We start from the raw sequence: 27,100 nt of genomic DNA on the forward strand, positions 1-27,100 counted from the left end.
CATACAACGATTGTTGTGTGTGGCGGTGCCACTCGAGCTGGTCGGGGTGTATCGGGCAGGACTGGTGCACGCGCTGGCTCCGGCTGTATGATCGGTAGTATGGGGGGTTCCTATACTGGTCCTTTCCTATACGTGCTCGCGTCGATACCTTATCTTATTATTATTTTTTTTCGCGTGCGATACCCTGCGTATGACCGTATGACTAGTGTTAGGGGGTTGGGGAAGGAGGATGAGGAGGCTGGGGGAATTAGAAGGGACAAAGGAATTAAGGGACAGGGAAGTGGGCTTCCGCGTTGCATATCCGAACCGACGGGTAGCTGTGCTGGTGTTGGATGCAACAGCCATGGCCCTCCCAACCTTGATCATCCTAATTCCGAAGAAAATATGGCTTATGGATGATCCCTTTTCTCGCCGGGGGTCATACCTCACTCTCCCTCATCGATCCCTGCATGGCTCCTAAACAAAAATCTTCTAACAATTCATTTCCAAATCTTTAACAATATTTATTTTTATCGATAGTGCCTAAAGCTAAATACATGGGTAGAAGGAAAATGATAGATAGTTATGGGGTGAGTATAAGCTAGGGCAATAAGAGAATTAAAACTATAGGAATAATAATTTTAAATAATAGGAATAAAATATATGATCTCAAAAACAGGTGGTAGGGTACTGGGAATAATTTAACGAATAATAACAATAATAATGAATATTTAAGTAGGAACTTTTGTAATTTAAGATTTCTTCATTTTCGGTATTTTTGTATTAATGCAAAAGTAAGGGTAACTAATCACCGTCGCATAGGTGTGAAGCACCTGCTGCCGCTGATCTGCGCTAAAGCTTACAGCTTCCAAAGCTCTTGAGCTTTGCGTGGGCTTAAGGCCTCTTTACAACAAAAAAAGCTCCAACATAATTTAGGGAAAAATCAAAGACTACGGGCGACCGGGCTCATGTATGGTTTTTTCTTTTGTCTCTTTATGTTAAAAGTTTATAAACGTTAACTGGGAGTTTGTTCACTTACGTACTTTCATGTTCCGGCCACGTCCAAAAGATCTTTCGCCGAGGGGAATACCTGTAAGTTTTAGAGAGAGAGCACACACACATGCACACGCATGACCACGGCTAACACCAGATTATCTTGATCTTCTTTTTCTTTTTGTTTAGGGCTTTTTTTTTGAGCATATATAGTTCATAAATCAAATTATTCCATCTTTAACTTCTATATTTTATACTTTATTCAATATTTATTCGTTTATTTAAATTCGTTGGGGTAGGTCTTGATCCATAGACCAAGGTGTGGGCGCACGGAAAAAGCTCCAAGCAGCTGGTTTCGTTTTATATGCACAAAGGGGTCAACGGCCTAACAAGCGCACATAAGTTCTTTGGGAATAAACGCACAATGGGCCACAAGAGGATCATACGAGTTCTGCCCGTTCCGTTGGGGTTTATTTAATACACTTAACCTTCACATGTCATGATCTGGCTTTTAGGTTAGGGCGAAGCACGGTGACAAAAAAAATTCGGGTCAGGGTCTCTTTTTCCTTGGACGGGTCTGGTTATTCCTGGCAAGGAAGATCACTTGGCACTTTTTGTTTAAGGCTCTTGGCCCGGTGGCTGGATGGCCCACTCTCGGTCGCGACGGCTCGCGTTGGGGCGGCGAAGAGCTCGCTGCTGCCGGCGCTAAAGCTCGGAAACGGCTGAGGGGCCGCTCTCTGTCGGCGCTGAAGCTCGGGAACTGCTGAAGGGTTCGCTGTGGTGGATGGCGTTGGGGCTTTAGGTGGAGCTTCCCAACTCTACGGTGGACCGCGTTGGCGGAGAGCGTTGGGGCGTTGGGTGGAGCTTCCCAACTCTACGGTGGCCCGCTTTGGGGCGATCGTCAGAAAATTCGCACCATCCTCTGCACCGTGGATCGGGGATTGGTTTCTCGTCTGGGTGGATGGGGTCTTTCTTCCGAAAGGCCGGCGGATCGTGCTGATCTCCCAAGAACTTTTATTTGGTTTTTACCTTTTATTAATTTTTTTTTTTTTTTGAGCTGGATAAGTACGTCCGTACTGTTCGGATACCACGAGGAGAGAGCGAGCTGCTTCTCCCGGAAATCAAGGCCTCATCCCCTCGTTCTTCCCTTTTTCTTTTCGATTTGTCAAAATGACAGTGGGAGGAGGAGGCCGATTAAAACGTCAGCCAAACAAAATAATATGGGCAGCCCACGGTGACGAAGCGCACCCAGTAGATGGCGTGTTAAAAGCTTAGCTTTCTTGGACACAACAAAAGACTTAGCCTATTCGCGTAGCATAATTTTAGGGAAAATTAAGACGTCGATGCAAACAATTTTTTCTTACAACAAGCGCACTACAAGACGGAGATTCATCAGCCGCAACATCAGCCAGCCATTATTACAAATTTAACGCCCGTCCAACCGCCAATACGTAGCACCAAGGTCCCTACACTCTTCCTGCCCCTGGTGCCAGCAATTGTACCCCTAATTAATAAATTGACCATCAATCCAAATGTGGGGAAATTTACGACGAAATCCATGGCCAACAGTGGACTCAGAGTCCAGTGCGACGACATGGCAACATACAACGCCATACAGAATGCCCTCGCTGAAGATAGCACCCAGCTTCATACACACCAGCCGCGCAGCGACAGGGGCTACCGTGTAATAGTGCGGCATTTACACCACACTACGCCAAGCAGCTGGATTACTGAGGAGCTGGAACGGCTGGGATTTACTGCCCGGTTTATCCGAGGATTAAAGCACCGTTTTAATGGGAGGCCTCTAAACATATTTGAGGTTGAAATTCAGCCCAAGGCGGATGGCGGCCATGAGGCAATACTTGCCATTAAACAACTGGCCAACCAATGCGTCTCGGTAGTGAGACAAGCCAAGCCACGCGACCCAGCTCAGTGCCATCGGTGCCAGGAGTTTGGCCACACAAAAAACTATTGCAGACGGCCATTCAAGTGCATGAAATGCGCAGGAGATCACCCCTCAACAGCATGCAGGAAACCCAGGCAGGAGGATCCTAAATGCGCCAATTGTAGCGGCAAGCACGTGAGCTGCTACAAGGGATGTGCCGCCTACAAAAAGGCTCGTAGCCAGCTAAGGGCAAACCGGCTCATCGGTGAGCAGCAGAGGCAGCAGTATCAACAGCAACGCCAGCAGCCACAGCAGCAAACCGAGCAGCAACGCCCACAACAGAAACGCAACAAACATCAGCGTACGCAGCAGCAGCAGCAGCAGCATCAGCAGCAGTCACAGCAGACGCAACGACAGGGCCGCCAACAACAACAACAGCAGCTAGCAACAAACAGCGGCAGCGGCAGGCCGTCGTACAGCCGGGTAGTACGTAGCGGAATTGCTGAGCAGGAGCAGCAGCAGCAGCAGCAGCAGCAACAGCCACGAGCGGACAATCATCAACAGCAGCATCGCCGACCACAGAAACAGCAACAGCAGCAGCCATATGTCCGCACTGTTGAGCAGCAACAGCCATCACAAAGGAAGCGGCCACAGCAGCAGCAGCAGCATCAGCGGCAGCAGCGCGCAAGAGTTGTACAAGGGGCCAAAGCAGCACCAGCGCCAACACCAATAGCAGCAGCAACGCCCAACACCCGCAGGCCCTTGTATAGCCGAGGTGCTCAAGCCAATCCGGCCGAAAACCATTTGGCCAAGGTCCAGCAGAAGTTGAGGGATGAGCAGCAGCAGCACCACCACCAGCAGCAACAAGAACAGCAAACAACTCTCCCCGCAAATTTCCAGTCCCATGCCCAAAAAGAAAATACAGAATTTCTCTCAAGACTTGAGGCCAAAATTGATAGTCTATTTTCTGCAATTGTCAAATTAATAAATATCAATTCAAATAAAACAAGCAAAACAACAAATAGCACTTCACCAAACTCTTTGGATATGGTCCTGTCTTCCGCCAATGACGCTTTCTATGTTTAGTCTAGTCCTGAATAGCCTGTCAAACCAAAACGTCAATCCAGTCCAGACTATTTCCACCCACAGCGTCAGCCAGAACGGCAACTCTTTTAAAATTGCCTTCTGGAACGCGTGTGGTGTGACAAACAAGCTGAACGAGGTCGAAGTTTTCCTGAAAAGGGGAAAAATACAATTAATGATGGTCATCGAAACACGCACAAGGGCCGTCTCTGTGAGCGGATTCCACACTTACACTGCACAAAATCCGGCAAACGGTCGTAGAGAGGGAGTAGCCATCCTGGTCCGGGACGATGTCCCCCACTCTGCACTGCAGCCAATTTCAAAGCCATTCATCCAAAGTGCACCTGTCATCGTCTTCACTGAAAAGAAAAATAAAAAGGGAATTATTTTTGCGCCGATCTACTGTCCGCCTGTATTCAAGTGGGCGTCTGCCCATTTTACTGGATTGATAAGACATTTTGAAGAACTCTGCGTCGAAGAAACTGCATCCGGCTTCCTTGTATGCGGTGACTGGAACGCGAAGCATATGTGGTGGGGAAATGTCCGTGGATGCGCCAGAGGGAAAGCGCTGATGGAGGCTGTACACACCAACAACGGCTGCAATTTGCTGGCCACCGGTGGTGCCACACACTATCCCTACGACAAAAAAAAAGAGACCATCAGCGATTGACTTTGGAATCTACAAAGGAATTCACGACGCTCACCTGAGTATCCGTTCAAGCTCGGATTTGGACTCTGATCACTTGCTGCTCAGGGTGGAGTTGACGATCGGCAGCGGTGGACGTAGACTTCCTACGCCCACAGCCAGGAAACATCTGCTCCCAGCACGTGCCAATATCAGCCTGTTTCAAAAGTCGCTGGAACGGTTGATCAATCTCAACACCGAGATTAGAATAGCGCAGGACATTGATGACGTCGTTGACTTGTTTTTTGACAATATACGGGTAGCAGCAGCAGCAGCAACAACACAACATCAACAGCAGCATCCAAACTCACATCGAAGATGGCCACAGCAGCGACAGCATCAACATCAGCAGCGGTCACAGCAACATCACCGGCACCATCACCTTAAGCTGGACGAGGCTACTAGCGAGCTGCTTTCCAACAAACAGCAGTGCAAGAGGATCTGGCTGGCGACTCGCACCATCGAAGCCAGACGAAACTACAGGGCGGCGCAAAATCGTCTTAATAAGGGGCTCACAATCCTGAAAAACAAAAATATCAACAAACTGTTCACAGGGATTGACAACAAAGACCGCTATAAAATGCAGAAACTTTGTAAACTGACCAGCACAATCAAAAGACAGCCGCAGCCAAACTGGCCACTGAGGCTGCCAACTATGACTGGAGGCAAGGCAAGTGTCTCGTGGACGAAGTCAACAGCCGAGACAGCCGATGCCTTTGCTACTCACCTGGAGGAGAGATTCAGCCCGATACTATCCAATTCAGATGAAGAGCGGACCGCAATCAACAGAGAGCGTGAGCAGTCAGAACGGCAGAAGCAGCTACAACTAGACCAGGAAATCAGGATTCCCTTCAGACCAGTCACACTGCCTGAGCTGATGCAGATTGTTGATGCATTGGAGCTGTCCAAATCACCTGGGGGCGACAAAATCAATAACAAACTGATTAAAAATTTGCCAAAAAAAGCGCTATTATATTTAATATTAATTTATAACTCCATTTTCAGACTCGGCCACTTTCCAAGTCAGTGGAAACATGCCCAGATTAAAATGATTTTAAAGCCGGGCAAAAACACAGCCGACATGTGTTCCTACCGGCCAATCAGTCTATTATCGGCCTTTCAAAGATCTTTGAAAAATTGCTGATGGCGAGATTGTTTGAGGTGGAGAATTTTGCCAAGGCCGTACCCAATTACCAATTTGGATTTCGGCGGGAGCATGGCACTGAGCAGCAGCTGGCTCGAGTCACACAATATATCCTCAAGGCGTATGAGAAAAAACAAGTTTGCTCGGCAATTTTTCTGGACATATCCGAAGCTCTTGACCGAGTATGGCATGAAGGGCTGCTGTACAAGTTGATGAAGCTGCTGCCTTTAAATTTATACTGCATTCTGGAGAGCTACCTGGCTGAACGCACTTTTTGCGTGAGCTGCGGAGACGATGATCTGTCAAGAATCGGAAAAATATTAGCTGGAGTCCCGCAGGGTAGTGTACTTGGGCCAATACTATACACGATCTATGCCTCGGACATGCCCATGCCTCACCTCATCCCTGACAGCACTGGCTTCCATCCAGAACGGGAATCAATGCTGCAGTCCACGTATGCCGACGACACGGTGATAATGAGCGCATCTGCAATCCCAAATGTGGCAGTCAAAAATAACCAGCGGTACCTACAACACTTCTCTATATGGGCCAAGAAGTGGTGCATTAACATAAATGCAAAAAAAACCGGACATGTAATATTCACACTGAGGACAATTAGATCAACGGACTTAAGGCAAACGCCGACTATAAATGGACAGGCTGTGCCACTTGACAAATCACACACATATCTGGGCATAAAATTGGACAAAAAACTCACCCTAAGCTCACACATCACGACGCTCTGCACAAAACTCCGATCAAGAGCGGCCAAACTGGAGTGGCTTGCTGGCCCAAAAAGCCGGCTGCCTAACGAAATCAAGGCTATCGTCATCAAGCAGCTCATCATGCCCATTTGGCAATATGGTCTTCCGGTTTGGGGCGCACTTACATCCGATTCCCAGCTGCGACGGGTGCAAAGCCTACAAAATAAAATCATGGGCAATGAAGGCGACAAGGTTCACCAGGAACGATGCCATAAGGCAGACTCACAATCTAGACACAATTGACGAAGTGTTCCATGCGGCAAGTGGGCGCTTCGCCAACTCCTTGGTTTGCCATGTCAATCCGGAGGCTCGGAAACTATTACTGCAGCCGTATGAGCCACAGCGATTGCAGAGGCCACGATATCTGCAACAGCTGCTCCAACACTTCCGCCCGCTGCAGCCTCAAAATCAGGATCGGAGCAGCCATCAACAACAACATCCAGATCCGGCCATCTCCGAGGAATCGCTTCCAACGCTGGTCCGTCTCGAAGAGGAGGAGCTGAAAAGAAAGAGACAGGAGGAATCAGACGCCAGGCAATTAAGAAGAATCCAACAACAAAATATCATCAATCCGAACCCCGAAAGGTTCAACGGTTCGATGATAAATTGCTTCAGGAAACGATACCTCAGCGGCCAAACTCCCCGAGAAAGAATAGTGACTCTTATCTTTGGCCATCCACTATCTGTCCAAAGGATAATCCTGCCAGATTACGATGGGGATCCCGATCCAGTGACGCAGCAGCATACCCAGCAGCAGACTCAGCAACAGACGCAGCAGCAGACTCAGCAACAGATGCAGCAGCAGACGCAGCAGCGGACCCAGCAGCAGACACAGCAGCGGACCCAGCAGCAGACACAGCAAATTCTGGCGAGCAGCAACCTGCAGACGTCACATTATCGTTGCCAGACACGGGCTGCAAGCAGCAGCTCACGCACCCTGGACGACAGCCATCGACGCAATCCGCAAGAGGCACTTCTGGACCACGGACTGGAGCAAGTCCGACGGCGCCTTGAACGGGTGGTCGACGACGACGACGTCCAAATCATTACCGATGACGACGACGACGACGTCCAAATCATCACCGATGTCCAATCCATCTCAGATGACGACGACCACAACAACGACGATGATGCCGGCCGGCACATTGCACACACCGCCACAGTCACTCCGCACTTTGGTGCAGCAAGGCGCCGATTATTGGGACGCTGCAATCCGGCCGCAGCAAGTCCAATGTTCCTGTGGTGGACATTGTCGTTGTACCTGGTAAATGTAAAAATGACATTAAAATTTGCAAAATTATCCCCTCCACAGAGCAATATAAAACGGCACAAAATTCACCTGAAGCGTGTAAAAACACGCTTGCGACACCGGGCGACACCCCTAGTTGCTCCTCTGATCCTTCCTCATGGGCGTCACCACGGCATCCGGCCTCCAGAAGGGCTCCGCGGACGAGAGTCATCACGGCTGCTGGTTGGCCATGAATGCAAATTTGGACACGCTTGCGCTGCACACATGGCGCATCCGAATCCACGCAGGGGTGGTTTTCCTGCACTTCATGGCTGCTGGCAACCATCGCCACACAAATTTGGCCGAATCCCGGGCCACCTGGAGGACCACGGCGATCGCTCCATCCACTCTGCACGGCGCTGTGCATTGTCCACGTCTCCTGCCGCACCTTACACACGCGCTCATCCAGCGCCGTACGGTTGCGCACCGTGCCAAACACACTGCTCCAGACGACGACGATGATCCAGTACCTGCAAATAGAAATAAAATATAATTAAATTAGATTAAAATGTAAATAATTGTTCAAATATTGTCAATACTTATATGTTTGTGACCACTTGCTGATTTATGTACGTTAATCCTGTGATTGACACATAAGGGCTGCCAGACCATTAGTTTCATGCTATAATGTTAATGTTAATGTAATGCTAATGTCAATGTAATGTTAATGTTAACAGCCCGCCAATTTTAAAATCGCATTATTGTTGTAAGTTAAGCTTAAATGTAAATTGCCATGTCCTAGGTAATAAGAAAAGCTGGAAATAAACTCCGTCAGTAGCAAAACTGGCGGGCGAGTGTGCGCAACGTAGGCGTGCACTTGCATTAAAATTACCTCGAAAAAAATGTGTAGATCGTGCCGCCACGGCAGCGGCAAACAACAGCAATTACACGGACACTGCACTGGCGCAGCTGTACGCGCACATTCAGAGCCTTCCGGAGTCCTCCAAGAAGCGTCGCCTCATCAAGCAGCTTAACAAGCAAAACGGACAAGGTAGCACATTGTCTCCACTCCGTTGCGTTCCTTTGGGACACAGCTCATTGATTCCACTCGCTCCTTTCAGGCACACCGCTGCAGGTCATCGCGAGGAGCTCCAGCGTGCCATAAGGGAGCATCACGAGAAGCATGATGCCAAAATGATGCGCGCCATGGAGGAGGCAGAGCGTAAGAAGTAGAAATCCATATGGATCACTGCACCCAGCCGTTTCGTTATATAACACCATTCCGATCATCCTGCAGCTATGCCATAAATGCGGCTAAACTGAAACTGTAAACACTTTTGTATGCGACGTAATAAAGACTTGAATGTACCCAAAGCACTAATCCATTCTGAGGATATGATGAGTGGAAATTATCTGTTAATTATCGTCGAACCATGGCTTGTGTGTATGTGCAGTGCCATACTTGAAACAAATGTAAGATATGAATATTAGTTTATAAGATTTGAATATTAGTTTAAGATTTACTCATCGATAGTATTATAAGAAATACCAATGTACTCGTTATATCGATACTTGTCCTCGACATGCCAACACACATTCGATTCGAATACGACGATCAAGAAAGAAGAACATATAATAAAACCGTTCTATTAAAAGTTTACATATCAGGTGTGGGGTTTGACCAAAAAAAAAAAAAAAAACTCTGCGATGAACTATGCAGACATAAGAGCGAAAACCAAAAGTGAACTTAGCGACATATTGCGTAGGCAAAACGTATATTTTGATCAAGATGCCAACATACACCAATTACGTACAGCAGTGAAAAAAATCATGGAAGACACGCATGAGCTAGGAAATACGGCGCCAAGCGCAGACGAGACTATGCAGGCAGACATTTTTGCAGTCCCGGTTAAGCGCGAGATAGATAGAGACAACCGTAGTGCACAACACGCAGTAAAAGCGGCGCCAGAAGAATATGGTGAAAATGTGCAGAAGACTCGAGAAGCATTCATGCCGCGACAAGACAACGCTTGTTCGAAATTGACCATGCGATCAGATGAATACGAAGAAGAATCGTGCCGTTTGCAGCAGTTGGAACAATTGTACGTTTCTCGCAAGCGCGTAGCTGATCTCAAATTAAACATATTGAAAACGGAGAAAGAGGCTATGGAGTTGGAAACGCCGAGAGATTGCATCGACTTGACACACATTGAGGCGTTGATGTAACCAGTTGGATAAGTAACTTTGAGGACATTATGAATTTCCATGGGGTATCCGAGTCAAAATGCTGGATATTAGCGAAGCGGCTGCTAGGCGGATCGGCGAAGGCGTACATCGACCATGTGGCGCCTTTGACTTGGCAATTGATGCGAGCAGAATTGCTCAACGTCTTTGAGCAGAAAGTGACAGCGTGGGACATTGGAAAGCGACTGGAGGCACGGAAAATTGCAAATAATGAAAGCGCATTGCAATATTTCGTCGCAATGTGCAGCATAGCGTCGCAAGCAGACATGGCCACGAGCGATGTGGTCAAATTCATCGTAGAGGGACTGCAGGACAAGACGGGCATGGCAGCATCCATGCTATATTGCAGCACACTCAACGAGTTGCGTGACAAGATGGTCACCTATGATAAGGTCAGAAGAGCTCCTGGCGTCTTAGCAATTTGTAGCGAAGGTATGACAAAGGGAAAACTAAATGTGAGTATGGCAGTTGGGCAGCAGCAAGGTGGTGGCGCAATGCGTTGCTACAACTGTCGGCAATTTGGGCACGTTATGAAGGAATGCAGTCAGCCAAAGAGACCGGATGGGGCATGTTTTAACTGTTGGAGTACCAGCCACCTATATTCGCAGTGCCCGAAACGAAAGATGGCCACTAGGGTAGCTGCAGTTCAAGATGAGGAGCGACCAGGAGAAAAAAACAACGACGATTTAGCGGCTGTCCAGTTAATAACTTTATGACTTCCGTTTGGTGAACAAAAAGGCGTCAGTATTTTTAGTCTATTTGATACAGGTAGCCCTGTAAGTTTTATTCATAAGTCTTTGATACCGAAGTCGGCTATAGTTGAAGCCTATAATGAAGTTAGGAAATACTATGGACTAGGAGGACAACCAATTCCCATATGGGGAAAATTTAGGTGCTGTTCGGAGCAGAACCCAGCCGATTAGCTGCTTGCCAAATAGCACCTAATTCTTGGCCCTCAGCCGCTTATTTTGTTTGTTACTTATGTCTATGTCACTCATGTAAAGGGCAGGCAAGCCACACTTGCAATTTGGATGTCACGCATTAAAGAACATACCGTAATTTTATTTCTGCGCCGAGTTTTGTTTAATTCGAAATAATTAGTCGGCCGATTGGGGATAAAAAACATTATCTCCACATAAAATTTGGTGACCCCGACGTGATCTCTGAGTTGCAGTGTCAATTAATAATCATTCGCGATCGACATTCGTTAGCCCTAGCAAATTTTCGGCGGTTAAGCACAATTCGGTGCTAAAACACACTTACATACACCTACATACACGCATTGCTGGCTATTAATTTCTCTGTCGCGACAATTCGGTCAGTGCAGTGCGGTAGGCAGTGCAGCGAACTCACTAATACACACAAGCGGAGTACAAAGCGGAATCGGACAGCTCGCACAGCCGCACAGCTAAAGGCATTAGCTGTAATCCCTTTGCTTTCGGTTCCCACGTTTATACGTATACAGGGTGTCTTTTTCGGTCGTGCTGAGAGACTCTTTTAAAACCTCAACATGGCAGCACCTGAGCCTACCAATGTCGCGAACGCAGCAATGCCGAGTGATGTAGATTTCTACAAGCACAAGGCCGAGTCCATCGCGCGCCAACTAAAGGCCATGGATCGCTTTCTTACCAAGGAAGAGCTTGCCGAGTTAGATGAGGCAGAACTTCAAGCTCGCTTAGAGCAAATCGAGCGAATGAATGCGGATTTCGATGCCGCTCAAACGAGCCTTGAAAGGCTGGATTTCCTGCAGTTAGCCCATGATGCCCGGCTGGACTTTTCGAATGTTTATGTCAAGGTTAGGTTCAGGCTGTCGCGGGAGTTGATGGCTGCTCGCACGGTAAATGTTGCCAATTCAACGGCTCGGCATACTCTCGAGGGGAATTCGTCGTTGTTCGCCTATAATAGTATAGGCCGTTCTCGAATGCCCGAGTTGCAGCTTCCGCGATTCGGTGGGAACTACATGGATTGGCCAGAATTCCACTCGATGTTCTCGACAATGGTGCACAAAGACCATCGTATACCAATCATCGAAAAATTCCAATATCTTCGTGGATGTCTAGATGGTGCTGCGCTGGATACGATTCGTTCCTTGGAACTTTCTGAGGAGAATTACGACAAGGCGTTGAATTTACTAATGTTGCGATTCGATAATAAACTGTTACATTTTCAGGCACACGTCAAGGCTATTTTCGGGCTGCAAGGGGTGGAGAAGGGCTCGGCTATCGGCTTGCGCGCGCTCAGCGACAAAATCAATTCGCACTTGCGTGCACTTCAGACCTTGGCGACCCCGCAGGAGATTTCGGATGGGTTGCTGATCTTCATCATAGGCACGAAACTGGACCACAAAACAAAGGAGAAATGGGAAGAGAACTTGCCGACGTCAGGATTGCCTCGGTGGTCAAGCATGGCCTCATTTCTGGAAGCGAGATGTCGGATGCTGGAGAATTTGGGATCAGCCATGGCAACAAGTCCTAGTCAACAGGTGGGAGAAGACAAACCTGTCACCCTTATCACCTCCAGTAACGACCATCCTAACCCCATATGTAACCATTGCAATTCCTCCGAGCATTACATATCTAGATGTCAGGCATTCCTGAATCTCTCTGCGTTTGAACGATACAAAGAAGCAAAGAAGAGCCGCTTGTGTTTGAACTGCCTCAACAAAGGCCATGAATTGCAGAGGTGCAGGTCAGGACTTTGCAGGCATTGCCAGGCCAAACATCACACGCTACTCCACATTCCATCGGGAACTGGTGCTTCATCTTCCTCTTCACCGGCCGAGGAATCGATCCAGCAAGAGGCCGCGACTGTGCTTCTAGCAAGCGGGTGTTCCAGCCCTCCCCCCTCGATCCAGAAATCTCAGCCTAGCCAGAACGTGTTGCTACCTACTGCCCTCGTCCATGTAATCGTTATGGAGCACTTATCCCATGTCGTGCCATTTTGGATTCTGCATCACAGGCAAACTTTGTAACATCTAGACTTGCTGATCAGTTGCAGTTGGATCATCGCTCGTCTTATGTTCACATCTCTGGAATCGGAGATTCCATTCTACCTTCGAGCAAGTCTGTACATATAGTTGTACAATCCCAGGACGCAAGCTATCGAGCTTCCTTCGCTGCAATTGTCACCAACTCAATTACGGAAAGGCAGCCTAACTTCGGCGTAGACGCAAAGGATTGGGCAATGCCGAATAATCTAAAACTAGCTGATCCTAATTTCTCCAAGCCCCAACGTATCGATCTGTTGATAGGTTCTGGTTTGTTCTTCGATTTAATGTGCGTCGGACAGATTCGACTATCAGCCCAATTGCCAACATTGCAGGAGACAAAACTTGGTTGGATAGTATCAGGAAGCATTGATAGCTCGGAGAATAAGCGTGCAGCTTTAGCCGCTTTTGAAAATTCCTCGTGCATCTCTATTGACGATTTTCGACCCACAACGCTGGAGTACCAAAACTTAGAGCAGCAATGCAGGAAGCAGCTGCTCGAGTGCCAGGTGCAAGTGGAAAAACTGCGATCGGAGAATCAGGAACTGCAGCGCGAACTTTTCCATATATTAAAAACCTACATATCCACGCTAAATGAAATTCAACTTTCAACAATTTCTACATTGCCAAATTTCCTGCCATTCTATACAATTACAGAGGTTCCCGATGATCAAGACGTAATCACGACAAGCCGCCTTCGTAAAGAAGCGCCGATTGCTGCGTTCGACGATCATCCCAGCGTAGCCGCCAGCTGCGCCCAAGCAAGCATCTTCAAGAGGGCCGTTGGAAAAATAGCGGTTCTGCCCCTTCAGGATGGATCTGGTGAAAGCCTTTGCCTTCCAACGGGGGGTGAATGTTCGGAGCAGAACGCAGCCGATTAGCTGCTTGCCAAATAGCACCTAATTCTTGGCCCTCAGCCGCTTATTTTGTTTGTTACTTATGTCTATGTCACTCATGTAAAGGGCAGGCAAGCCACACTTGCAATTTGGATGTCACGCATTAAAGAACATATCGTAATTTTATTTCTGCGCCGAGTTTTGTTTAATTCGAAATAATTAGTCGGCCGATTGGGGATAAAAAACATTATCTCCACAAGTGCCATATTGAATTTTGCACAAAGAAATATATCGTTTTATTAAACATCGTAGATGATAACATGCTGCCTTTGCCGGTATTGTTGGGACGCGATGCCCTTAAAGTTATTGAAGTAAAATTAGTTCATAAGAAAAATATCAATGCGAAGCAACACACACCATTAAGTTCGTTAAAGCAAAAAGCTATTAGTTTAACCTGCGCGTCTTTATTCACCGAAAGTAAAAATAATATTAACATAAGACTATATGATAAGTTAGATGGTAATCAATCAGAAAAATGCGAGCTAATCAAACGTTCTAATCCGTTTAAAAATCAGACACAAGAAAACTCAAGGAATGACAAAATGGTCATCGAGAATATGAATCAAGGCGACGAATTCAGTAACTTTTGTGCGTCGGTAGAGATTGATGAAGAGGAACATATTAACGTAGGTTTCGAATTTGGCCCCACTCTTGCAGAAAAGTGTAGGGAAGTTATTAAGACATACTATTTACACAAAGAATTTGACTTTAAAGCACCACCAAAGTATCAGATGCAGATTCTTGTAACAGAAACAACACCATTTCATTGTACTCCGCGTCGTTTATCCTACCATGAGAGAGAGAAAGTAGCTGAAATAGTAGATGATCTGTTAGAAAAGAAAGTAATCCGTCATAGTGAGACTCCTTATGCTTCCCCGTTGGTCCTAGTAAAAAAAAAATCAGGAGAACTTCGAATGTGTGTCGATTACCGTGGTCTAAACAAACGAATTGTTAAAGATAATTTCCCATTGCCCCTTATTGAGGACTGTCTTGAGTTTTTAGAAAACAAGTGCTGTTTTTCCATTATAGATTTGAAAAGTGGGTATCATCAAATAGGCGTAGAAGAAAAATCAGTTCCGTATACATCGTTTGTGACACCGCAAGGACAGTATGAGTACTTGAGAATGCCCTTTGGGTTAAAAAATGGATCCGCTATTTTTCAAAGATTTATTTCGGAGCTCTTGAGAGACTTTATTAGGAACAAAAGCATTGTAGTGTACATGGATGATATATTAGTAGCGACTAAAACAGTTGAAGAACACATGGATATATTAAAAAGACTATGCATTCGGTTTAGCGAGCAAAATTTAGAGATAAATCTAAAAAAGTGTAGGTTTGTCAATCGAAACATCGATTTCTTGGGGTATAAAGTTAATCAAAACGGAATAGTTCCTAGTGATTCCCATATTGAGGCCTTGAAAAAATACCCAGTCCCTCAAAATGTAAAAGCACTGCACTCATGCTTGGGATTCTTTCGTATTTTCGACGTTTCATGTTGTCATTTGCGACGACAGCTAAGCCCTTGGTGCAGTTGTTAAAAGAAGGTGGTCCGTTTCCCATGAATAGAGAACAGGTGAAGACGTTTGAAACTCTTAAGAATGCGTTGGCAAAGGAAGGGAAGGGAAGGGAAGATGCACCCTGTGTCCTATTATTCGGGCAAAACAACAGAAAGAGAATCACGTTATCATAGTTTCGAACTAGAGACATTGGCTATAATTTATGCATTGAGGCGTTTTAGAGCATATTTGGAGCATAGGTCCTTCAAAATAATCACGGATTGTAATTCGTTAGTACAGACGTTAACCAGAAAGTCAATTAGTCCTAAGATAGCACGGTGGTCCCTAGAGTTAGAGAACTATGATTACTCCATTATGCACAGACCTGGGGCCAGTATGGCGCACGTTGATGCGCTGAGCAGACAAGATCAAGTGACGAATATGTTAGAGGATGGTTATAGAGTCAAATACGGTTTAGAAAAGTCTAATTTAGAAAAAGATGAGAGTAGAAAGCAATATACAAGGAATAGTGTAAGTAGAGACAACCCTGGTAGTGAGCATAGAGGTACCGTAGAGAACCCTGTGATTAAGTGTAGAGAATTAAATATCAGTAGAGAGCGTAGTAGTACCGTACAGAGCCCTGCGATTGAGTGTGGAGAATCAAGTGCAATAGGAAGTAGATTGGGAAATAGGTGGAAGTCTGATGATAGAGAGAACCTTGGTAGTGATTGTAAATTAGAGATTTGAGCCAATGTAGAGGAAGCGTTAACGATGTGGTGGGGGAGTAAAGTACATTAGTAGTAGGAATTCAGATAAAGAAAAAAAATGTGTTGAGGATACAGTAGAGAGGGACAAGTTAGAGTTTCAGGAGGAAAGATTACTAAAATCATTGATAGTTGGGGTAGTAGGTGCAACGCCAGAAGATGTTGATTTGATATTGCAAACAGAACAGATGCGAGACAAGGAAGTAGTTCGGATTCGAAAAATGCTAGAGGATGGAATTGAAGTATATTTTGAAATGATAAATGGTATTGTTTACAAGAGGAGTTGTGAAAACAAACTATGTTTCTATGTACCAATGTGTATGGAAGAGCAGTTGATAAGGCGGTCACACGAAAAACTAGGACATCTGGCCGCAGAGAAGTGCGTGAGTGACCTTTTGAGGACCTCCTGGTTTCCGTCAATGAGAAGTAAAGTGGCAAGGTTCATCAGAAACTGTCTACCGTGTATACTACACTCGATGCCTAAAACAATCCATAACAGAACGCTCCATAGTATCCCAAAGTCCGTTGCCGAGTATTAGATCTAAGCGAAAACACCTCCTTGTGGTAATAGATGCATTCACTAAGTTTGTCAAATTGTTCCCGGTTAATAGTACCAGCACGCGGGAAGCGAAGGATGCCTTAAGTAAATATTTTGATTTCTATAGTCGCCCTACTAGGATAATATCAGATCGTGGGACCTGTTTCACCTCGTTAGAGTTTTCTAGTTTTCTGCAGGAGAGAGAGATAGAGCACATTAAGGTAGCTACAGGTGCACCGCAGGCGAATGGCCAAGTGGAGCGGGTGAATCGTGTTCTTACTCCTATGTTAGAAAACTGTCAGAGCCCCTTGAGCAAGCCGATTGGTATAGGTTGATGAGCAAGGTAGAGCACGCCATTAATAACTCCGTTAACAGCAGTACGAAAAAGACACCTAGCACATTGTTATTTGGAATATCCCAGAAAGGACCCGTTGTAGATGAATTAACCGAATACCTAGAGGAGAAGTTAGCGTCAGAACTTAGAGAGTTGGAAACTATAAGAGAAATAGCAAGTGAGAACATACGATTGTCGCAGAAAAGAAATGAGAAGATGTATGCCCATAAACATAGAGCCCCATTAAAGTATGAACCTGGTGACTATGTAGCAGTCCGGCATGTGGACACAACACCGGGGATCAATAAGAAGTTCGCACCAAAGTATCGAGGACCGTACAGGATCAATAGAGTATTGGATAATGATCGTTATGAGGTTGTCGACATTGAGGACTGTCAGTTGACGCAAATGCCATTCCGAAGTATACTAGAACCAGCAAGGTTTAAACCCTGGGTAGAGTGTAAGGATAAAACCATGGTCTCATGTTGTTAATCGATGAAATAGTATGTTAAGTAAGACAATACCGAATAAGAAATGTTTAACCAACTGTAAGCCTTAGTGTGTAGATCGTGGGCGATCTGTAGTCAGGTTGCCCGAATGTAAGATATGAATATTAGTTTATAAGATTTGAATATTAGTTTAAGATTTACTCATCGATAGTATTATAAGAAATACCAATGTACTCGATATATCGATACTTGTCCTCGACAAGTATCGATATGCCAACACACATTCATTCGAATACGCCGATCAAGAAAGAAGAACATATAATAAAACCGTGCTATTAAAAGTTTACACAAAATAGAATGTTATCTAGGGAAAAACACCTCTATTGCATTAACACAAAACAAGGAACCGGGTGCAAATCGGATTCTCCCCAGTGGAACACTTGAAATGATCAACCCATATCAAACGATAGACGATTATCAGCAGGCCAGCCGCTCCACTTCGCTGCCACCTGGTTGAATGTGTCCACTGCCCGTTCGATGCTCCTCCACACGCGTATACAAATTCAAATCCAAACGATCAACATCAATGAGGACGCCACTTTCCTGATAACTTGACCGCCATGTGACCGTTGGAATAGGAATTTTGTCACAGTTTAGAAACCTACCTACATGTGTTTTCGGCGTGATGAGTACGATGATGTGTGTTAAGAGCCAGATTAGATGCTCTCCAGGCGATTTACGCCCATTCAATTATTTTGGTAAGTAATGCTGTTGCGTGACCTTCCATCCATGGCCACAATTATTAATTATTGACCTGAATTATGAAGTCTAGTGTAAGTTAGGCTAGGGCAAAGCGGGAGCGCAATAAAAGCTCGCTCTCTCGCTCTTGGCGAATTCGCCCCGCTTTGCCACCGTAGGTTAGCTAGAGTAAGAGATTTGAATTGTGAAGAAAATATAGTTGTTCGCCAACCTTGTATTAGATCGAGCGTATCAAGTTTTTCGCCCCGCCAAATAAATAATTTAAATTACAGCCACCCAAAGTTTTCGGTAATTGATTAGAAAAACTCTTCTAATTTTTCATGGCGCCCCCGGGTGGACTGTAAAGTGAATTATAGGCAACAACAATAAGTGTGTGCAATCGGCAATCAATTTTCAAAATATCATCGCGTCGGTCGCGCCAACAATAATTTTTGTGCAAATTCTGCTACAGCCGAGGGATGCCCTGCGATAAAGACAGGAAAGTAGCAGTTGGATTCAAAGATCCAAAAGAGGAATCAGAGGTATTTGTGCAGAAAATTGAAGGCTGAGCAAAAGACATTCAGATCTCTCTTTGAGATGTCTTGTGCTGAAAACATTGCACATCGCCTTCAATTCTAGGCACAGACGTATGATATACATATAGTAGAGCTTGATTGCATGCATTTTATTAGTAATTCCATAAATATAACTAAAAACACATAAATACATACATATCGACACATACAGACATATGTGAACCGCTATTTGGACGCAACAGTTATATGTACATACATACATCTTTCGTTTACTGCAATCACTGTCGCCCTGTCGTTCTCGTTCAAACGTATAAAAAAACGAGGTGGAACGTTGTGAGTTGCTGCGGACACCGCAACTCTACAGTTATACCCGATACTAAGTCAGTATGGCTCTCCTCCGGCAGACGCCGCTAATATTGAACCACACGACAAAGAGTGCGTGCGAGAGAGACAGAAAATCAGTCTGAGCGTGACGTCGGCCGCTGCGTAGCCACTGCAAATTGATTTGTTCCTATTGGCTATAAAAATGATCTGATCTGATCCAGATTCAGCAATCTGATAGATATGGTCATTATCTATGATTCTGCGTTTTTAGTTTTCTCGAATGTGCAATATTGTGGATGCAACAGATTTTCGTCTTTTGTGGGGGCGGAAGGGGGTGGGGCGAAATTCTGAGATATACGTTTTATAGTGAGATCTAACAGAAGTGCGGATACCAAATTTGGTTACTCTAGCCTTAATAGTCTCTGAGATTTGTGGATGCCCCAGATTTTCGTCCTTTGCGGGGGCGGAAGGGGGTGTGGCGAAATTTGGACACGAAACGGTCAAGGTCCGATATCACAGGAGTGTGGATATCAAAATTGGTTGCTCTGGCTCTTATAGGTTCTGAGATCCTTGAACTCATATTTTGCAATTGGCAACCGACCATGAAACCTGTGTGTTAGAGAGAGACAGAGCGAGAAAGAATGAAATTGTGTTCTTGATTCTGGCTATAATAATTATACGATCTGGTTGAGATTTTACACTCTAGAACATATAGTTATCCTCTACGATTCTGCTTTTTTGGTTTTATCGTATATTTCAAAATGTGGATGCCACAGATTTTCGTTCTTTGTGGGGGCGGAAGTAGGCGGTGCGAAGTTTTGAAATATTTTTGTAGCAGTGACATATCACAGAAGTCTGGATCCAAAACATCGTTGCTCTAGCTCTTATAGTCTTTGACGGACGGACGGACGGACAGACGGACAGACAGACAGGGCTCAATCGACTCGGCTATTGATGCTGATCAAGAATATATATACTTTATGGGGTCGGAAACGATTCCTTCTGGACGTTACACACATCCACTTTTACCACAAATCTAATATACCCCAATACTCATTTTGAGTATCGGGTATAAAAAGTAAATCCACTCTTGAAGACTTAAAGATTAAGCTCAAAAGTCGAGTAAAAAGCATTCGCCGCTTAGAGGATCGATTAGATCAAGGGTCGATTCCTTTGCAATTACCGGAATTACAATGTAGATTAGATTGTTTAAATGCTTCAATTGAAAAGGCTAACCATTTGCAGGAGCAAATCGAGGACATAACAGGTGATGATGCATATGCAGCCGAGTTGGAAGAGCTGATAATTGTCACCAAAGGAAAGATAATGTCGCTTATCGCCGCCTTTGATGCAGCAAGCGAGACGAAGCCAGTGTCTTCTTCAGCCCCAACTCATGCTAGACTTCCGAAATTGGAATTACCCAAATTTAGTGGTAAACACTCGGAATTCAAAAATTTCATTAGCCTTTTTGAGAGACTAGTCCATAGCGACAACAGCATACCGGTGATCGAAAAATTTAATCATTTGATTTCGTGCCTCTCTGATGAAGCATTAGGAATAATAAAGGCGTTCCAAGTCACCGAGTCAAATTATGAAAAGGCCATGGCTGGCCTAAAACGAGTATATGACAACGATTATTTGATTTTCACGAATAATATTTCCACATTGTTCAATCTGCCGAGAATGTCGCATCAATCTGCATCATCTCTAAGAACTCTAATCGATACTGTTTCGTCGATTTACGGATCGTTACTGTCGATCGGAGATGATACAAAAATTTCGAATGCAATGCTTATTCATCTCGTTTTAAACAGAGTCGACCCAGTGACGAAACAAAAGTGGGATGAACAGCTTACTTATGAGAAGTTGCCGCTTTGGTCCGACTTTGAGAAAGTCTTGAATCGTCGATACCAGCATCTGTCTGCTGAAGAATCGACCAAGCGAAGGCAAGACAAAGTCATGCCAAGCAAGCAACATAATCGCAGTTCATTTGCTTGTTCTTCCACTTCCACCAACAGTAGAACTCAGCAAACTTGTAGCTACTGCAATTCAGGAGAACATGTAGTGTCAAATTGCCCTTCATTTTCGCGTCTCTCGGTGATGCAAAGGTTTAAGTTTGCTAAGTCGGCATCCCTATGCATTAATTGTCTGCGAAAAGGCCACGCTGTTGTAAAATGCAAAGCCAATAAATGTCGAGTGTGCAGCCGCTCACATCATACATTATTGCATCGATACACAGTGTCGGCTAATAGTCTCGCGTTGCCACCACCCCAAGAGAGTCCTTCTCCTCCATCAAATCAGAATCAACCTTCCACGTCACATGTTTTGCATGCGACAGCGTTGGACAGGGTAATTCTGGCTACGTCGATCGTAAGCGTCCGAACTAAGAGCGGTGAACACATTCTGGCCAGAGCTCTGCTCGACTCTGGATCACAAACAAATTTTATTACCGAGGACCTCGCTAATCGCTTACAGATCCGTAGAGAGGAGTCCTGTATTAACTTGCTTGGAATTGGTGAATCTAATTCTCAAGTAAAGGATAAAATACACACAGTGGTGAAGTTGCGAATAAATGGTAGTGAGTTCTCCTTTGATTTTTGGATCCTGAAATCAATTTCAGGTTATCACCCTGACCAGTCAGTGAATGTGACTGCCTGGCGAACCCCAGAGACCCTACCACTGGCAGACCTTTATTTCTACAAGCCACAAAGAATAGATATGTTAATTGGAGCAGAATCGTTCTTTGAATTATTAGCTGTTGGTCAAATTAAACAAGGTCCTGACTTTCCAACTCTTCAGAAAACCCTTCTTGGTTGGGTTGTGTCGGGAAAATATGTTTCCAGGAGTTCTGCTCCTCAAATTACAAACAGTTTGAGTTGCAGTGAAGAGTTGCTAGTATCCATCGATAGGACCTTGAAAAAGTTTTGGTCACTGGAAGAAATGCCATCTACCAAGAAAATTGCCACACCTGAGCACAAGCTATGTGAGAACACTATCGTAAGACGACTCAGGTACTATCATCAGGTCGGTTCGAAGTAAGGCTCCCGTTTAAATCAGATCCAAATTGTTTAGGCAACTCCTTTGAGGTTGCGAAACGGCGGTTTTTGTCGCTTGAAAGACGATTGCATCGTGACCCTGAGTTGAAGAAAATGTACTTGGAATTCATGGAAGAGTACCTCTCCTTAGGTCATATGTCTCCTACTGTCAATACGATTCCTTCTACTCCACACTACGTAATCCCTCATCAGTGTGTTCTGAGGCCCCAAAGTACGTCTACCAAGCTCCGAGTCGTGTTCGATTCTTCGTCCAAGACGTCCTCACAGGTGGCCTAAAATGACATTCTGATGGTGGGACCTACCATTCAAGAGGAATTATACTCGACACTGCTCCGTTTCCGTCTGCACAGGTTTGCCCTGACTGCTGATGTTAAAAAGATGTATCGCCAAGTGATGGTGAACGAAACGGATCGGCAGTTTCAGCTCATAGTGTGGAGAAGAGACCCTTCTGAATCCTTGAGATTATACAAGCTCAACACTGTAACCTATGGGACTGGACCAGCCCCATTCTTAGCTATCCGGTGTTTGAAAAGGTTGAGTGAGTCTGCGAAGCTCTCATTCCCTAGAGCTGCTAACGTTATTGGGTCCGACTTTTACGTCGATGACTTGTTGACTGGTGCTGCATGCGTAGAGGAGCTAAGGGCAATTAAGTCCGAAGTGTCTCAGGTTCTTCAGACCGCAGGGTTTGAGTTGACTAAGTGGTTTTCAAACTCACCCGAGATCACCGCATCTGAGAGCACAGCCAAACCCATAACAATCTCGGATTCAGAGTCGACAAAGGCGTTAGGAATCTCATGGTTACCTACTGACGATGCCTTTAAGTTCAAAATTGACAATTCAGTTATGGGTCTCCGAGCGACAAAACGGAACTTACTATCGGTGACATCAAAGTTGTTTGACCCCCTTGGTTTATTAAGTCCTATCGTTATAAAAGGCAAGATCCTATTGCAGGAGCTTTGGCTTAACAAACTAGATTGGGATGAGTCGATCCCGCTGCATTTGGAAACAGCGTGGAATAAGTTGAAAAATACACTATCTCAATTTGAAGACATATCCATATCTCGGTTTGTGTATTCCGATCCGATGTCACCGGTTCAAATACATGCCTTTGCTGACGCCTCCATGAGAGCGTATGGAGCGTGCGTCTATATACGTAGCAGAACTGCAGAAGGTTTAAAAATATCATTGTTGACTTCGAAATCCAAAGTAGCACCGCTCAAGACCAAAACGCTCCCAAGGCTTGGGTTATGTGCCGCTCACCTTCTCGCAGATCTCTGTCACAGAATCAAGCCCTATTAAACGTGCCCATTGAACGAGTCGTTTATTGGTCGGATTCAGAGGTAACTCTCCATTGGATCCGGTCTCATCCATCGTCGTTGTCGACTTTCGTTTCAAATAGAGTGGCTGAGATTCAAGAGTGGTCAGATGATGCTACGTGGCGGCATGTGCCCACGAAACAGAACACAAATCGTTCAGTCAATTTGGTTCGAAGGACCATCATTTCTGAAAGAGGAAGAAGAAAACTGGCCCAAGAACGCTCATTTCGAACACTCCGATGATCTTCAGCTGGAAAAGAGGAAGACTGCGGTCGGGTTGACCGCGGCTGTGCGAAGTTCGGAGCTGTTAGATGTCATCGAGGGATTCTCGTCACACCTCAAACTGCTTAGAGTGTTCGTGTATGTGTTCCGCTTTATAAGAAAATGTTAAGACCCAAGCCTAAATTTCGAAAAAACTATCTCACGGACCGAATACAATGAAGCTTTTTTTTAAAATTGTCGAAATCATCCAGCATCACGAGTATCAAGGAGAAATTGAAAAGGTTAGGAAAGGATCTACAATTGGTCCTAGTCTTCAGCGGTTGAACCCATTCATCCATGAAGACACAGGGACTTGGTGCAACTTTTCGTTGTTGCGAGTGGGGGGGCGACTAGCCAAAGCTCCTATATCATACGATGCCAAGTTTCCTCTGCTTTTGACTAAGCGCTCGCAATTCGTGCGAAGCTATATTCGTTATCTGCACGATTCGAATTTTCATGTCGGCCCACGAGCACTTGTGAGCATCCTTCGACAGAGCGTGTGGATAGTGAACGCTCAGGAGGTCTGCCGTCAGACAGTTCGATCGTGTATGCGCTGTTTTAAATGCAAGCCTCGATTGCTGACGCAACTCATGGGGAATTTACCCGCAGATCGACTCCGTGCTCTCTGCCCATTTTCAATTTGCGGCGTTGATTTTTGTGGACCAGTGCACACGACATTGAAAATTCGCGGAAGGCCCCCATACAAGTCATACATTGCGCTTTTTGTTTGTTTTGCGTCCAAGGCGGTTCACCTAGAAATAGTTTCCGATCTAACCACTGATTGTTTTTTGTTGGCTTTTCAAAGGTTCGTCGGGCGCCGAGGATATCCCCAAGTCGTTCATTGCGACAACGGGACGAACTTCGTCGGAGCGAGCCGCCATCTCAGCGCTCTGCGGATCAGGCTCAAGGAGCAAGGAGACGCAATTCGCGACTTCGCGTCAAAGAACGAATGCGAATTTGCGTTCATACCGCCGCGAGCTCCTCACATGGGAGGTCTATGGGAGGCAGGTGTAAAAACTGCCAAGAGCCTACTCCTACGGGCGGTAGGCAGCGCGCTCCTAACCGCCGAAGAGCTCGCCACAGTCCTCGTCGGCATCGAGGCCATAATGAACTCGAGGCCGCTGGGAGCCATCAGCCAAGATCCAAGCGACGGCTAGGCCCTAACACCCGGGCACCTGCTGACAGGCGGGTCGCTCATCGCCCCCCCAGCACTGCGGACTCCGGACCAGGAGAGTCTCAGTTGCTTGCGGCGATGGCGACTTGTCTCGTCAGTCAGGCAAGCGTTTTGGCAGCGATGGTCCCGCGAATATGTTCGGGGCAAATGGCACCAGCAGCAACCGAACCTCGAGAAAGGAGACCTCGTCATCGTGGCCGAGGACAATCTGCCGCCTCAGGAGTGGCTCGTGGGGAGGGTCATCGCCACGCACGCAGGAGAGGACGGCATGGTCAGGGTCGTCGAAATAAGGACTAGCACTGGAGCGTTTTTTCGGCGGCCCATACACAAATTAGCGCCGCTCCCAATGTGTTGAAGCCGATGCAGGCGTTCAACGGGGCCGGTGTTGCGTGACCTTCCATCCATGGCCACAATTATTAATTATTGATCTGAATTATGAAGTCTAGTGTAAGTTAGGCTAGGGCAAAGCGGGAGCGCAATAAAAGCTCGCTCTCTCGCTCTTCGCGAATTCGCCCCGCTTTGCCACCGTAGGTTAGCTAGAGTAAGAGATTTGAATTGTGAAGAAAATATAGTTGCTCGCCAACCTTGAATTAGATCGAGCGTATCAAGTTTTTCGCCCCGCCAAATAAATAATTTAAATTACAGCCACCCAAAGTTTTCGGTAATTGATTCGAAAAACTCTTCTAATTTTTCATGGCGCCCCCGGGTGGATTATAAGCAACAACAATAAGTGACAGTGACACAAGAAATTGCAGTATACATATGCAAACATATTCGTTGCCCGCGTCGTGTGTGTGTGCAATCGGCAATCAATTTGTAAAATATCATCGCGTCGGTCGCGCCAACAATAATTTTTGTTCAAATTCTGCTACCGCCGAGGGATGCCCTGCGATAAAGACAGGAAAGTAGCAGTTGGATTCAAAGATCCAAAAGAGGAATCAGAGGTATTTGTGCAGAAAATTGAAGGCTGAGCAAAAGACATTCAGATCTCTCTTTGAGATGTCTTGTGCTGAAAACATTGCACATCGCCTTCAATTCTAGGCACAGACGTATGATATACATATAGTAGAGCTTGATTGCATGCATTTTATTAGTAATTGCATAAATATAACTAAAAACACATAAATACATACATATTTGGACGCAACAGTTATATGTACATACATACATAGTTCGTTTACTGCAATCACTGTCGCCCCCCCCCCCCCCCCCCCCCCCCCACCCTTTTATTTTGTTCTACCTTTCTTGTCGTTAGAACCTCACAAAGTTTGTTCGTTCGTTCACCCAAGCCACGGCGTATAGAGAATACCCACACATACATACAAGCAGCAGCACCGGTGCATTATTTCGTTTTCGCTTTCGCTTCTCCACTGCTGCTTGCGTTGTATTTGTTGGGAGAATTTTCGTTGCCGCTCTTGAGCTTAACGGTGCGCCAACGGTGTTTTCGGCTGTTACTTGCCAAGTGACGCGCTACCCTGTATCTAACGGGTATATTGTTTTCGGCTGTTACTTGCCAAGTGACGCGCTACCCTGTATCTAACGGGTATATTGTTTTCGGCCGTCACTTGCAACGATGCTTTCCCCTGATACCTCGTGCCTCGACATTCAATTCAAATTCGTTTTCGATTATCGTTCTCGTTCAAACATATAAAAAAAAAAATAATAATAATAATAAATAAATAAGTAGAAATAATAGTGGTTTGTTGTGTAAAATCTTCATACACAAACATTATGGCAGAAAAAAGTAAATCCACTCTTGAAGACTTAAAGATTAAGCTCAAAAGTCGAGTAAAAAGCATTCGCCGCTTAGAGGATCGATTAGATCAAGGGTCGATTCCTTTGCAATTACCGGAGTTACAATGTAGATTAGATTGTTTGAATGCTTCAATTGAAAAGGCTAACCATTTGCAGGAGCAAATCGAGGACATAACAGGTGATGATGCATATGCAGCCGAGTTGGAAGAGCTGATAATTGTCACCAAAGGAAAGATAATGTCGCTTATCGCCGCCTGCATCAAAGGCAAGCGAGACGAAGCCAGTGTCTTCTTCAGCCCCAACTCATGCTAGACTTCCGACATTGGCATTACCCAAATTTAGTGGTAAACACTCGGAATTCAAAAATTTCATTAGCCTTTTTGAGAGACTAGTCCATAGCGACAACAGCATACCGGTGATCGAAAAATTTAATCATTTGATTTCGTGCCTCTCTGATGAAGCATTAGGAATA

General features: G+C 45.5%; 1 long non-coding RNA gene across 1 annotated transcript; it reads left to right on the plus strand.

The window, feature by feature from the left end:
* Nucleotides 1-8,655: 8,655 nt before the first annotated feature.
* Nucleotides 8,656-9,142, plus strand: LOC117189651. The gene is made up of 2 exons (XR_004473498.1): nucleotides 8,656-8,812; nucleotides 8,883-9,142. It is a non-coding gene; the product is annotated as an uncharacterized LOC117189651 (long non-coding RNA).
* The last annotated feature ends 17,958 nt before the right edge of the window (nucleotides 9,143-27,100 follow it).

The sequence above is a fragment of the Drosophila miranda genome (assembly GCF_003369915.1).
Source record: "Drosophila miranda strain MSH22 chromosome Y unlocalized genomic scaffold, D.miranda_PacBio2.1 Contig_Y1_pilon, whole genome shotgun sequence".
NCBI lineage: Eukaryota > Metazoa > Arthropoda > Insecta > Diptera > Drosophilidae > Drosophila > Drosophila miranda.